This window comes from Talpa occidentalis, unplaced genomic scaffold (genome assembly GCF_014898055.3).
Source record: "Talpa occidentalis isolate TD23 unplaced genomic scaffold, MPIMG_talOcc4v2.1 talOcc4.13, whole genome shotgun sequence".
In the NCBI taxonomy this organism is placed as follows: domain Eukaryota; kingdom Metazoa; phylum Chordata; class Mammalia; order Eulipotyphla; family Talpidae; genus Talpa; species Talpa occidentalis.
Genome location: NW_023601322.1, coordinates 19,481,790 through 19,494,357, shown reverse-complemented (window position 1 = coordinate 19,494,357; position 12,568 = coordinate 19,481,790). Strand labels below are relative to the sequence as shown.

The following is a 12,568-nucleotide window of genomic DNA, read 5'->3' as shown; positions in this document are numbered from 1 at the left end:
TGCTCACTCGTTTGCTTTTCCAGGGACTGTGTGGTACAGGGTTAGGAGCTCAGCCTCTGGAGCCACATATTATGGGTTCAAATCATGCCTCTGCCCTTTGAGCCATTTGGGTTTGACTTTAAACCAGTTGCTCCCTTCGTGTCTCAGTTTTCCCACCTGTTAAGTGGAACTAATAAAACACTTAGCAGAGTCCTTGCAAGTAAATACTTAAATAGATGTCAGCTGTTATCACAAGCTGTCACCATGTGGGGAGAGGTGGAGAGGGTACCTAAAGTTAATATTCCACCATTACTTTTCAAAAGAAAGGAACCACAGCACATGCAACATTATAGGTAGAACTTAACAACGTGATATTGAGTGGAAAGGACACTAAAGATCATGTACGGCCTAACAGGCTTTGTATAAGTCTAAAAATAACTATGATAAAATATACCTTTTTGGAATCCATATAAATGCAATGAAACTAGATAAAAAGAAAATCAGAATCATAAAGACAGTATCAACCTCAGGTAGGGAGACATGGGGGTGACTTGAACAATATCAGATGTCTAGATGTAGCTTTTGTCAAATCCTAGCTTTGTTTTGAGTGTTGAGTTCTTGGGTGCTTATTACATTAATAAAAATTACTATGTCGATACATAATTAAATAAAAACTGATCATGCCTGGACCAAAGATTGCGATTAAGCCCATTGTAAGCATCGATGGTGCAAAGAGGGAAAAGCAGAAACAAATCTATTGGGCACCCAGCAGGCTGGATGCTGTCCTACATTCTGGGTTTACATCAACAAATCTAATAGAAACAACCCTGCCTCGGAGCTCACCTCCTCACTTAGGGAGGGAGACAGGAAACAAATACACAGGCAGTAGATGAGTGCTATGCAGAGAAATGAAGATCCGGGAAACCAGGAGCAGGTGTCTGGGAAAATGACATTCAAGCAAAGACCAGAAGCTGGTAAAGGAGGGGGGCTTGCAGATTTCTGGGAGGCTGAGCTTCCAGGCAGAGGGAATATCTGGGACAAAGGCCCAGAAGCAAGCATGCTGGGGTTGGAGGGGGGAGGTGATGGGGCAGGCTGGAGTGGAGTGATTGGGGCAGGTGGGCAGATGCATCAGGGGAGGAAATTGGGCCCTTCTGGGCCCCTCTGAGGACTTTGGCTTTTATTCTGAGCAACATGGAATGGGGAGAACGAGAAGATTCTGAGCAAGGGGGAAACCACTCGACACATCTGGAAGGATCCCTCTGGAAGCTGGCTTGAAATAGACTCTTGGGGGTAGAGGCTGGCAACCTATTGTAAGAATCCAGGTGAGGACGAGGCTCCTAGCACCTAAGATAGAACAGCAGAGGCCTGGAGAAGTGGCCAAACCCTGCATGGAATTATGCCAAGGTTGCCGATCTCGTTGGGGTTTCCCAGACTAGAAACAAAGACCAGACCCACATCCAAGTAACTGCAAACAAAATCCACCATAAACTCTACAGCGTCATGTCGTGTCCTCGCTCCTTGCCTGAAGAGCACCCTGCCAGGCTCAGGGAGCTGCCAACCTCAGCCCTGCCCCGCAGACCCTGGCTCTGGGCCATCCCTGCCTCTGGATCATCATGCTCTTTTTTAAACCCTCCTGCAGGCAATAGGACCCAAAACCTTGGCCATCTGTGTGGTCAGATGGGGGACACTCCTTCCCCACCCAGAGTCTGTGAGCCCCCAGTTTCCTCGTCATGATTGGCCCTCCCTGAATCCCAACTGAGCTTCCCTTTATGTCCTCATTATAGGCCTCAACATTGCCAGACTACTGGAGTCTGGGGGACAGAGGGCGAGAGGTGGGACACAGGGAGTGGGGGGGCTTAAACCCATGATCCTCTGCCTTTGCTGCCCACTGAATCACCTGGAGAAATTGAAAAATTACTGGTGCCAACCCCAGAGGCTGCTGTAATAATTCTGGGGTACAGCCCCAGATGGGGTACATTGGAATTTTTTCAAAGCCTCCAGGCAATTCTAATATGCTGTCAGATTTGAGAACCACTGTGCAAGTGGCCTGACCTAGCTTCCCCGCCCCCATCCCTGGCAGGTGCTTCACACCCACCAGCCTCTCGCTGCTCTCCTAGGCAAAGCCCTGGATAATGCATCCCCTGAGTAAGTGAGGCGCTTCTGCAGGGTCTGATCAGCCATGAGATGAGCTGAGGATACTCCCTGCCAACCCCCACAGAGGGCTGGGGCCCAGGGCCTCCCCACAGGCCAGAAGTAGAGCCTACACCAGGAACACCCACCTCCAAGGGCCTCAGGGCAGCTTCTAAGGCCAGAAAAACCCTGCGGCTGAGATACCTTTAATCAACACTGCCCTGGACTGGCTCCTCTCCCCAGTTCCTCTCCATCCTTCCACCTTTAGGACTAGGACTTGGAATGCATTTTTATTAGACTTCCTAGGTGAAAATGGTGCCGGGCTGGGGATGGGGGAACTGCATGGAGTGTGATTTACACTTACCCTGAGTCCTCACACCTCCCAAGGGCAGGCGGAGTCGGCAGCCTGCTCGCAGAGCAGCTGACAGATGCACAGGCTGCACTCGGATCTGCCCCAGCCAGGAGCCACAGCTCTGCGAGCAGCACAATCTCAAATGAGCCAAAGGCCCTTTGGAAGAGGAATAGGGGGAGGTGGGTGCTGGCGTCTGTAAGCTTCTGGCGAAGATGCCACTCTGAAAAATTATCCACATTGCCCAAACCCCACACACATCTCATCAGGCTGCTCCTGCTATATTTTCTTTCTGTTCCAAACAGATATTTTGACTCATATCCATCTCTAAATTCCATCTCCAGGCTTTCACCCCTGCTCAGCCCCAAACCAGGCAGGCATTTCCCCTGGAATAAGGCTGACTGGGCATCTCTGGCCCTTTAAGAGAGGGTGCCCTTTACCAGATCAGTTTCTAGTGGATTTAGTTTGCCCAGGACCCTCCTATAAACAGCCATCGCGGGATGTCTCGACCTCAGTACTTTGGAGATTTGGGGATCCTTTATTGGAGAAACGAGCCTTGTGCACTGTAGGGTATTAGCAGCACCCCTGACCTCCACTCACCAGATGCCAATATTTTTCCCCTCTCCACATCTGTGACCTTAAAAATGTCCACAGATATCAGCAAATGTCTCCTGAAGTGGGGTGGGCAAAACCACCCCAGTTTAGCACCACTGAGCTATAGCAATATGACCAGAACCTCTGGAGGGTAAGGGCCAGCACCTCTGAGAGATGCCCAGTCCAGTGGCCAGAACAGAAAACCCAGCTGTGCACCAGACACTGTGTGATCTTAGCCATGAAGCCTAACCTCTCTGAGCTTCAGTGCTGTCCTTTGTCATCATCACCATAATGGCCAATAAGCGTCAGAGCTGGTGCTGGGCTATGCACCTTGCCTGGAGCTCCTTCGTTAGTTCTCACAACATGTTTAATTTAATCTCATTTAATCCTCACAATGGTTGTCTGGACAAAGTATCATCCCTGTTATACAAGTGAAGAAATTGAGATTCAGAGAGGTTAGACAACTTGCTAAAGTGCACACAGAAAGAAGGCAGGCAGGCAGCAATTCCACTGCCCACCTGTGACTATGCAGGTGCCTCTTTTCACCCACTCTCTCCTCTGCAGGGCAGCAGCCTTCCTGCCTGCCTGTGACCTGCCAGGGCCACCCACCTGCAACCATGCAGGCCTCTCTTGGCAAACCTGACCCTTCTGGGGCAGCTTTTCCTGCCTGCTTCTGTCTATGCAAGTGTCTTTAACTGTTTTAGTCCTTCCCTAATAAACCTGCCCTTTAATTACAAAAAAAAAAGAAAGAAGGCAGGCAGTCTGACTCCACTGTCTATGGTCTTACCCACAGTTCTATACGTCCTCCCTAGAAGAGGGGCTTAGGCCTGGAACCACCTCTGAAGACCTTTGTAGTTGCAAGATTTTGCTATTTTATTTAATGTCATTATTATTAAAAAAAAGTCCACGGGTATCCTAATTTCCCTGCGTCCCTCTGCCCCGCCCTCCAGAAGGCAGCTTGCTCACACCTTCCTCATTTAACATTCTCCTGCTACACTGAAGGGCTGTGCAGGGTCAACTGTCAATGGCACGTGGCGTTTGCTCTGTAGCGAGGAGGCAGATATGAAAGAGCGGGTGGGATGTTTATTCACAACAGTGATAAGGACTAAGGGGGCCAGCGGGCTATGCTCTGATGGTTGTGCAGGGGGAAGCTAGCAGCCAGAAGGCAGTGTACACAGCATCTGAGGCAGAAAGAGCACTGCTGATTCTACAAACCAAAGCAAAGGAGGCATAGGAGAAAGCTGAGGAGGGGGCAGGTCCTGCTGCCCCAGGTAAGAATTTCTACCTTTTTCCTAGAAGCAACAAGATGCCACTAGAAGGTCTCAGAGGGAGCAATATGATCAGATGAGCATATTTACCACGGCAACTATGATGACGTGTGAAGACTGGGGTATGGTGGGGTGGCAGGAGAAAATGAGAGAGATCTGCTAGGCTGTCGGGCTGGGGTGACATGGGCCACCCAGATGAGAGAAGTGCAGGCACTTGACATGGGAGGGGCAGGTGGGGCTGAAGCAGAAGGCCCAGCGGACAGAGTGGCCAGTGGTGCTGTTCACAGGAAGAGGGTACCCAGGAATTGGGGACAAGATCAGGTGTTCCATGGGGCACACTGCATTTGAGGGGTGCTATGCATGACAATGGACTGAATGACTGGTCTGCCAATTGATTAAGTAATAAATGAGGCTGAGAACTCTTTCCTCAAGTAAGGCTCACTATGAGAACCCCCAAGCTTAGGACACACCCCGGACTGGAACAGACAGACAGACCACAGAGAAAGCACAGGAGCAGGAGGCAAAGCCCTGGGGAAAAGACCCCCATAATGAAAATCTAAGTTATTATTATGATTATATTATGATTACCTTATCGGGTCTGACAAGATGGCAGTCAAAGGTGGGGCCGCTGTGTCCATAATACAATATAAATGGGTTCTCGGGTGGCAGTGGCTGTTGCATTGATTCTTATTCACTCAGGGACTAAATCACGGCCCTAATGTGAAACATGTGTGAAATATCCCTTTTTCATGCACTAGCAATGAAAGGCCTTCACAAATCTGTAGCCAAATGAAAGTGCATATGAGTAATGGGAATCTGCACATGGGCCTCATTTTATTACCACATACCAGTCAGCTCAACAAAGCTTTGATTTCACATTGAGAAAGCATGCCAGCCACCCAGGGAGGTGAGGGAATGCCAGCACCAGACCCCTAGTTGAGAAAGTGACACTTGATGGCTATTCTGGACCTGAGGATTTTTAAACGGTACTTGCCACCACTCGGCTGCTCCTAGAGCCACACCATGTTAGGATAGGAAAAATCCTTGGGCGTCCTGTTCACCTGTATAACAGGTAAGGGGAGGGGCTTAGGCAGGTCAGCCAGTTCAGCAGCAGCAGACCTGGAACTGGAGTCCAGACCCTCTCACTGGTCCAGGCCACGCAGCTCCTACCACTGCATTCAGGACCCAGGGAAGCCTTTGAGAGTCCAAATCTCAAGGGCCTGGGATTCTTGAGTCTTCACTGAAAGCACAGGAGGCAATGAAAATAAGGTCTACTGTCAGCAGCCCAGGTGGGAAGCAAAGACACTGCATCTTGGCAGGTGTTTTGATGAAAATAGATGCTAGGGGACCACGAGATGGAGTCACTTGGGGGACAGAGCACAGAAATTTGGGAACAAGTCCTCCTTACTTATGTGTTCATAGATCATATTTCCTATGCCCACATCAAGAAAAGATTTGGGGGCCTCCCTGATGGTGCAAGGGGTTAAGCACTGCACCATGAAGCAATCCGCAGCTTCTGCAGCACGAGTTCTATCCCCAGCCAGCCAGAGAGCTACCCACATGGCACAGCAGACCTCTCCTGTCTCGCCCGCTGCTCCCCTCAGCAGTGTATTTCAGTCAGTCTGCCTGTTCTGCTCCCCACTCTGTCTCTGGTGAATCCTCTCACCCTCCCGCATCTCTGGCCTGTACCCCAGCTCTTGTATGCATAAATAAATAAAACTTAAAAAAAAAGATTTTGGATTGGATTTTACTTTTAAAGCACACACAAATGCAACAAAATTTCCAAACCAACATCAGATTATAGAATTGTTTTTAGTAGAAAAACACTGGAAATGATTCAACTAATAAAAAATTTGCCCATGTATATATGGAATACTATACTGCTGTTAAATAAGACCCCTGGGAAGTGCTCTAGGTATTAATATGGAGAGATTTCAATAGGCTGTGTTACCTTTACATAAAACAAGTGTGTATAAAAAAAATGTACAGAATATAGTATATAGTGGGCTACCTTTCATATGGTAAAGAGGTAAACTAAGAATACACATGCAAATTTCTACATTTTAGCATAAACAGAAGATGACCCCAGAATGTAACATAAATGGCTGCTTATAGGGCACCCCTTTGTTGGGGGGCAGGGATGGTGTAAAAGGGGACAGGATGAGAGTGAGAAACTGAGAAACTCTGGTGTACACCTTTATCTATCTCTTTGAGTTTTGAACTATAGGGACGCTCTACCTTTCAAAAATTCTAGTTCAATTAAACACAAGAGAAAATGGGAAATAATTGCAGGCACGAGAGCCCAAAATTTCTTTCTTCTACACTCTTCGAAAAAGGGATGTTAACAGTTCTGGTCATGGGGTCCCATAATCACAAGAAGCCAGAAGGGGGTTGGAAACAGTACAGAGGGAGCCTGCTCAGTCTGGCCACCTCGGCCAGGCCCTCCTGCCTCTTCACTGGAGGAAGCAAGGAGGGGAAAGGGCTGGAGCTCCCACAGTGCCTACCCTTCTCTGGAGGGCTGTGCTTAGCTCTGCTCCCCCACTCAGCCTGCCTCACCTCACCCCAGTTCCTACATTTGGTTCCAGAGAACTGACTGCACTACACCAAGTAGTGTTCACCTTCTCAGGCACCTGCCTGCCCGGTGCACTGTACCCCACACATGCCCACCCCGCCTTCCTCACTAAGTCCCAACTTGGCCCCAACGCCTCCAACTCTGGCACAGCCCACATGCCCTGGCACAGTGGAGCCACAGTACTCACTGGAGAAGCTTCCGGCAGAGTGATAGGCAGCGCCGTAAGCCCTGGGCCGAGCCTCCAGCCATGTCTGCGCCCATCCCCTGCCCAGCTCCTCGAGGACCCTCTCAGGAGTAGGAGCGGGAGGCCAACTGCCAACTCAGTGAGAATGGACAGCCACCACCAGAGGCCCAGGAGGAGGTGACATTAATTCTAGCCTATTAATAAATTATAACCATATTATCAAAAACCATTTTATAAAAGTTAGAGTGATATATGAGTTTTTTAAGATAGAGAAGTAAAAACACAAGCTATAGAACATAATATATACCTTGATCCCATTTCTGTGTAATATGGTTCTATTTATTGTATATAACAATTATAGGCCATAGATATATATTATTTGTATAATTTTTAAATGTTAATTATGGATAACATTTCCCAAAATTATTGATAGTGACATTGTTTCAAGGCATCCCACATCTTTATTTTCTCAGAAAGGTACTTCTGTACTGCTTAGTGATTATTTTTCCTCTATGAAGCAGTAATTAGTTTTGTAATTGGAACACAGATCTCTCTAATTCACTGCATAATCCTTAGGGCTGGGGTGCTAAGTCAGAGGCTCAACGGAAGCACACCCTCCCAACCCTGTGCCATCCAGTGGGTGGGAAACTGAGGTCCAGAGAGGTCAAAAGGCTTTGGCTTAGCCTCACACAGCAAGTTAATGGCAAAGCTGGGTTGAGAGTCCTGTCTCCCAACTCAGCCCTGTACCCTTTGCCCTACACCACGTGGCCTTAAAATATAACAAGTGTATGTAGCTAATGGTGGGAAAATATTGGACCCAAAAAAAGCAGACTTGGCTTTCCGGAGCTCACCACCTGGCTGCCAGGTCACTATTACCAGCAATGACAGATGGAAGATTCCAGACTAGTGTTCACTTAAAGATGAACCATGAACTCTAAATCAAAGCCCTGAGTAAGTGCTGAGTTACACAGCAAATTAGACTAAGTGGGTAGACGGATGGCTGGTCTCGGCCCCAACAACCACCTGACAGTTCCCCTTCAGGGCTGGGAGAAGATGCCCCCCTGTGACTCAGAAAAGCCACAGAGGAGCAGGGTCAGGGTCTGCTTCTTTCCAAAGTGTCCCTCTAACATGAAAATAATTGCTGCTGTCTCCCCAAAAGCAGCTGAAATGGCAGGGCGCATATTAATCAACCAGCAGGCATTATCAAATCTTCCTTTGCACAGGACTGGAAGATGTGGTGACAGATAAGGATGGGGGCTTCTTCTGCTTGGTCACCGCTTTACAACTTAGGAAGGTGCTAACTCCTTGTCCTGCTGGCTTCTCGGCTGTGCTGTGGTCAGCAATTTTTAACTCAATTTTGGGTCTGAGGAAACAGTCCTATGACTTGCTGCTTCAGAGGCAGAGCTGGATGTCAGATATGTGGGTCTACCCGTGTGTGCCCCCACTCTGGAGTGGGGAAGGGAGGGAATGGACCCTGGGAAAGTGAAATGGCCAAACAGCACAATGCAAAGCAGCCCTGGGACTGGTGTTCCTCCTCCCCCTCCACCACCACCTGCATTTACCTGCTCTGAGATTTTGGCCTCTGAGTTTGTCTGTATATGTGTGTGTGGAGGGGGGCGGGGTGAATCACACGGGTGCATTTTCTTTATGTTTGCCTAACTCTTTATACTCCTTAAAATATTTCATATACATTGCCCACTAAACTCTCTTCAGAGTTCAATGGTATCAGTAAGACAGGTAATCTAATTATTGCCATTTAATAGAGAAAGAAAATGAGGCTCAAGGCAATGTGTCTCATGCCTCATTACTTCTCAATGGCAGAAGGAGATTTGAAAACTAAAAGTTGTTGAGGGTCCCTGAGGGCCAAGAACTTTTCATGCTCACAACCATCCTGGGAGAGAGGTATGGCTATTCCATTTTACACGTGAGACGGTGAGACTCAATGACAAAAACTCAACACCCAACTCAACTCAACATCACCAATAATCTGAGCCCAAACCTGAGGTCTATGTTGTCATGAGACTCCACTGTGGGGGCCAACGTTGTGCCAGACTCTGGGCAAGGCCTTCCCCAAATAGTGATACTAACAACAGCTTAGTGAGCCTTAAAACGTGCCCAGAACGGGCTGAGCTCTGTCCATGCAGGATTCTTGAGGACAAGGCGTGGCACAGCCTGGGCCTCCTGGTTGACTTGAAGGCTCCACCACCCAGCCCGCTCCTTTTCTAGGCCTTTTCTTTCATTTCTACTGTGCAAATAAAAGGTCCATGTGGTTCTTTGCTAACAAGTGCCCTGGCCTGCAATTCACATCCCAGGCACACCCTGCAAGGGGAGCTGGAACCCCCAACCAGCTCTCTGTACCCAAGGAACCAGGTCAGCAAGCAACCTTTACCCTCCTTAATCCTTTCACCTCTGCTAAAGCAACTGCTGCCCACCCTCTCCAAACCTTCCACTCAGGTTGTCTTTCTCACAGCCCTAAGGAATGATTTGATGATGATAATAAACATTTCCACATGAAGGCTTGAGTGTCTGAGTCATAATTTATTGCTTTGTTTCTGTGGCTTAGACTTTTTTTTAACTTAAAAGAGAGGGCAGGAGTCAGTGATGTAGACAGGATGAGTAATCCAGCTTCTCTGGACTCCAGTGGGAAACAGAAACAGAAGTGGAGACAGAGAGAGGATGGGAGGGGTGGGAGGGCCAGGCAGGGGAGCAGGGACCTGGTTCTGGACAGGGAGGACGAGGGCTGCCATGATGGGTAATACCATCATCCAAACAAGGTCCATGTGCTCAGCTGCAGCCTGTGGGCATGTGGAAGTGGGACGCAGGGATGCCGTCCAACCGAGTAATGTGACCAGCAAAGGATGATCCACCCAAATCTTCCCCGGGCTTTGAGACCCAGGTCAAGTGTCACCTCTTCCACGTGGCCTTCATGGACCACCCCAGCCAAGAGCAAGACCCCCTTCCTCTGAATCTAAACCTCTGGTGTATCCCCAGGTGGATGGGTTTGCTGGTTCCCATCACTATTTATTCGATGGACTGCCCAGATCTAGTGTAAGCTCCCAGAGGACAGAGAACTTGCTTCTCCCCATCTGTATCTCTTGAGCATGTGGCACCCACAATCGTCCATACTCAGGCCATGTCAGACTATATACCTGCATACGGAGCTGTGAGCCCCAAGCAAACGTTTGTGGACTGAGTTTCAGAAAATGGTACCAAACAATCCCAGAACTTAACCTTTGTTCTTGGGCTTCCTATACTGTCTGCAGCCCTTTCATATTCTTCTAAGGTAAGTGGCAGGTGGTATTAAGCTCATTTTACAGACAAGAAAATTGAGTCTCCAAAAGTTTGAGTGATATAGCAATGACTAGCCAGTCAACAGACAGCTCTGGAACCCAGGCTTCTGACCTTACTCTGATTTTCCTCGGAGGGGCTGGAGGTTTGTATCTCCTCTGAAGCACACAACAAATCATTTTGTGCAAGGCTGCATTGCTATAGCCACCTTGTGTATTAGCATAAACAAAGCCCCAAAGGAAACAATTTGGCTTCATTCAATGCAGCCTTCTCTATACTACAGAACCCTGTTCTGGGGAAATGTTCTGCTGCCCCATTGTTACTTTCCTGGAGGTTAAAGCACTTTCCCAGGAGAAACTGTACACAGGCTAAGAAAGGCTTAAGCTAGATCAATAAAGCGCTAATGGTAAAATTTCAGGGCTAAGCCAACTAGTGAGGACATTACTTATTTTTTTACTTTTTATTATTGAATTTTTATATACACAAAATATAAAAGTATAATCAATACTTTTATAATAATCCCCATATGCCCATCACCCACCCCCAAACAAGCTTCAACAATCTTCAACATTCTATTTTTGATTTATCTACCTTTTTTCTGAAATCTTTTTTTGAAAATCCCAGCTATTAGATCATTTATAAATACTTCACTATGTAACATTGCCACAGTACTATGCACCCTAAAAAAAAAGTATAATTCCAATCAAACAACCAGTCTATGTTTAATCTTCCTGATTCCCTCAAATATGTCCAAGGTAGGCTTGAGTGAGGATTCAAACCACATTCAGAGAGTACATTTGGTTGGCATGTCTCTTAAGACTCCATCAATCTAGAACTATTCACCCTGCAGCTCCCTTTGACTTCCCCTCATTTGTCCTAAAGAGCTCCTCCTGCCCTGGAATGGGTGGTGGCCACCCTGCAGTGGTATTTCCATGTTCCTCTAGTCCCTGTAGAAAGTGCCAGTTAGGTCTACAGACTTAAGCAGATGTAGGTTCAGCTTTATGGCAAGAAAATGTCCTGGGTAGTGATGTATCCCTCCTATCACAGGACATCTTGTTCAACTTTTATCAAAGCTAAAATCGATACATGGGTTCAGATGCTCAGGGGCATATCTTCCTGAGCAACAACAACTTCCCAGTGTCGCCAAAGTTACAGACATTCTAGACTTTGGTTCTAGATACATATCTAACCCAAGAGTCACCCAATTTCTAGGACTTCACACTCTCTCTTACCATTAAGCTCCAAATTTCTACTTAATCTTTCCTCATCTGTGTCTGGGTCACCTTTTCCTTTTTTTTTTTTTTCTCTTTAAATAAAATACATTTTAAATTAACCAGACAAGCTGGAGATGCTGCATTCTCTACAGGTCCAAGCCGACCAGCAACGCCATGGGCTAAGCTGGGGTCCCGGGGACTCAGCAGCCCGTGAAATCCTCCACTCTGCTCTTAGGAGAATCTCAAGGAGAACAAGAACACATAGCTGAACGTGATAAATATGCATCCAAAATTTTTAAAAACCAAATTACACAAATCAAGCTTATTCTAAGAGGTTCGTTTTGCCAGGGGTCTCTAGTGCTCCAATCAGCATAATTAAATAGTAAGATCTCTCTAGAATTGATTGTGGTTTTCACATTTTTTATCATCCAAGGACCATTTCAGCAAGATGATTTTGAGCTAATAAGAACCCCCAAATTAGAAACTAATTAAGGAGATGGAAAATACAAATGTATTTGTTTTTAGTCGGGCCCTATTTTTATCAGAGGAATCATGAAAAATTAAAATTGTTGAATACCCAAGTGAAGGTTGTCAGTCAAGGGCAAAGTGCCTGCCTGCCTCTCCCTGCTGCAAAATTTTCAGGTGATATATCAGAAAAGGTTCTCTGTGGGCCCCCAGGAAGCAATAAAGAGACTAATTTTGAAGAAGAGAATTACACACTGCTAGACTTGGAAGGAAAAGAGTGTTACCAGGATATTCTCAAATCTTTAGAGATTACAGTTCATAGCTCTCTTACTTTTCAAATGCAGGTACACCTGACAACAGGACTCCATCACTGCAGGGCATGGGCTCGTGTCCACTGAACAGACAAGAACATTGAGACCAGGGATCCTACAGCAGACTTAGAAATGACAACATCTCTACCAAAACCTACTTGGCTTTGCGAACCCTCTTCCCAACTGTCCCCCAGATATGCCACAGATCACCTTT

General features: G+C 47.1%; 1 protein-coding gene across 2 annotated transcripts in view; it reads right to left on the bottom strand.

Annotated features, from left to right (window-relative positions):
* The window catches only part of ZBTB7C (zinc finger and BTB domain containing 7C), a 332,722-nt gene that overhangs the window by 250,962 nt on the left and 69,192 nt on the right, over window positions 1-12,568 (bottom strand). The window lies entirely within an intron of this gene.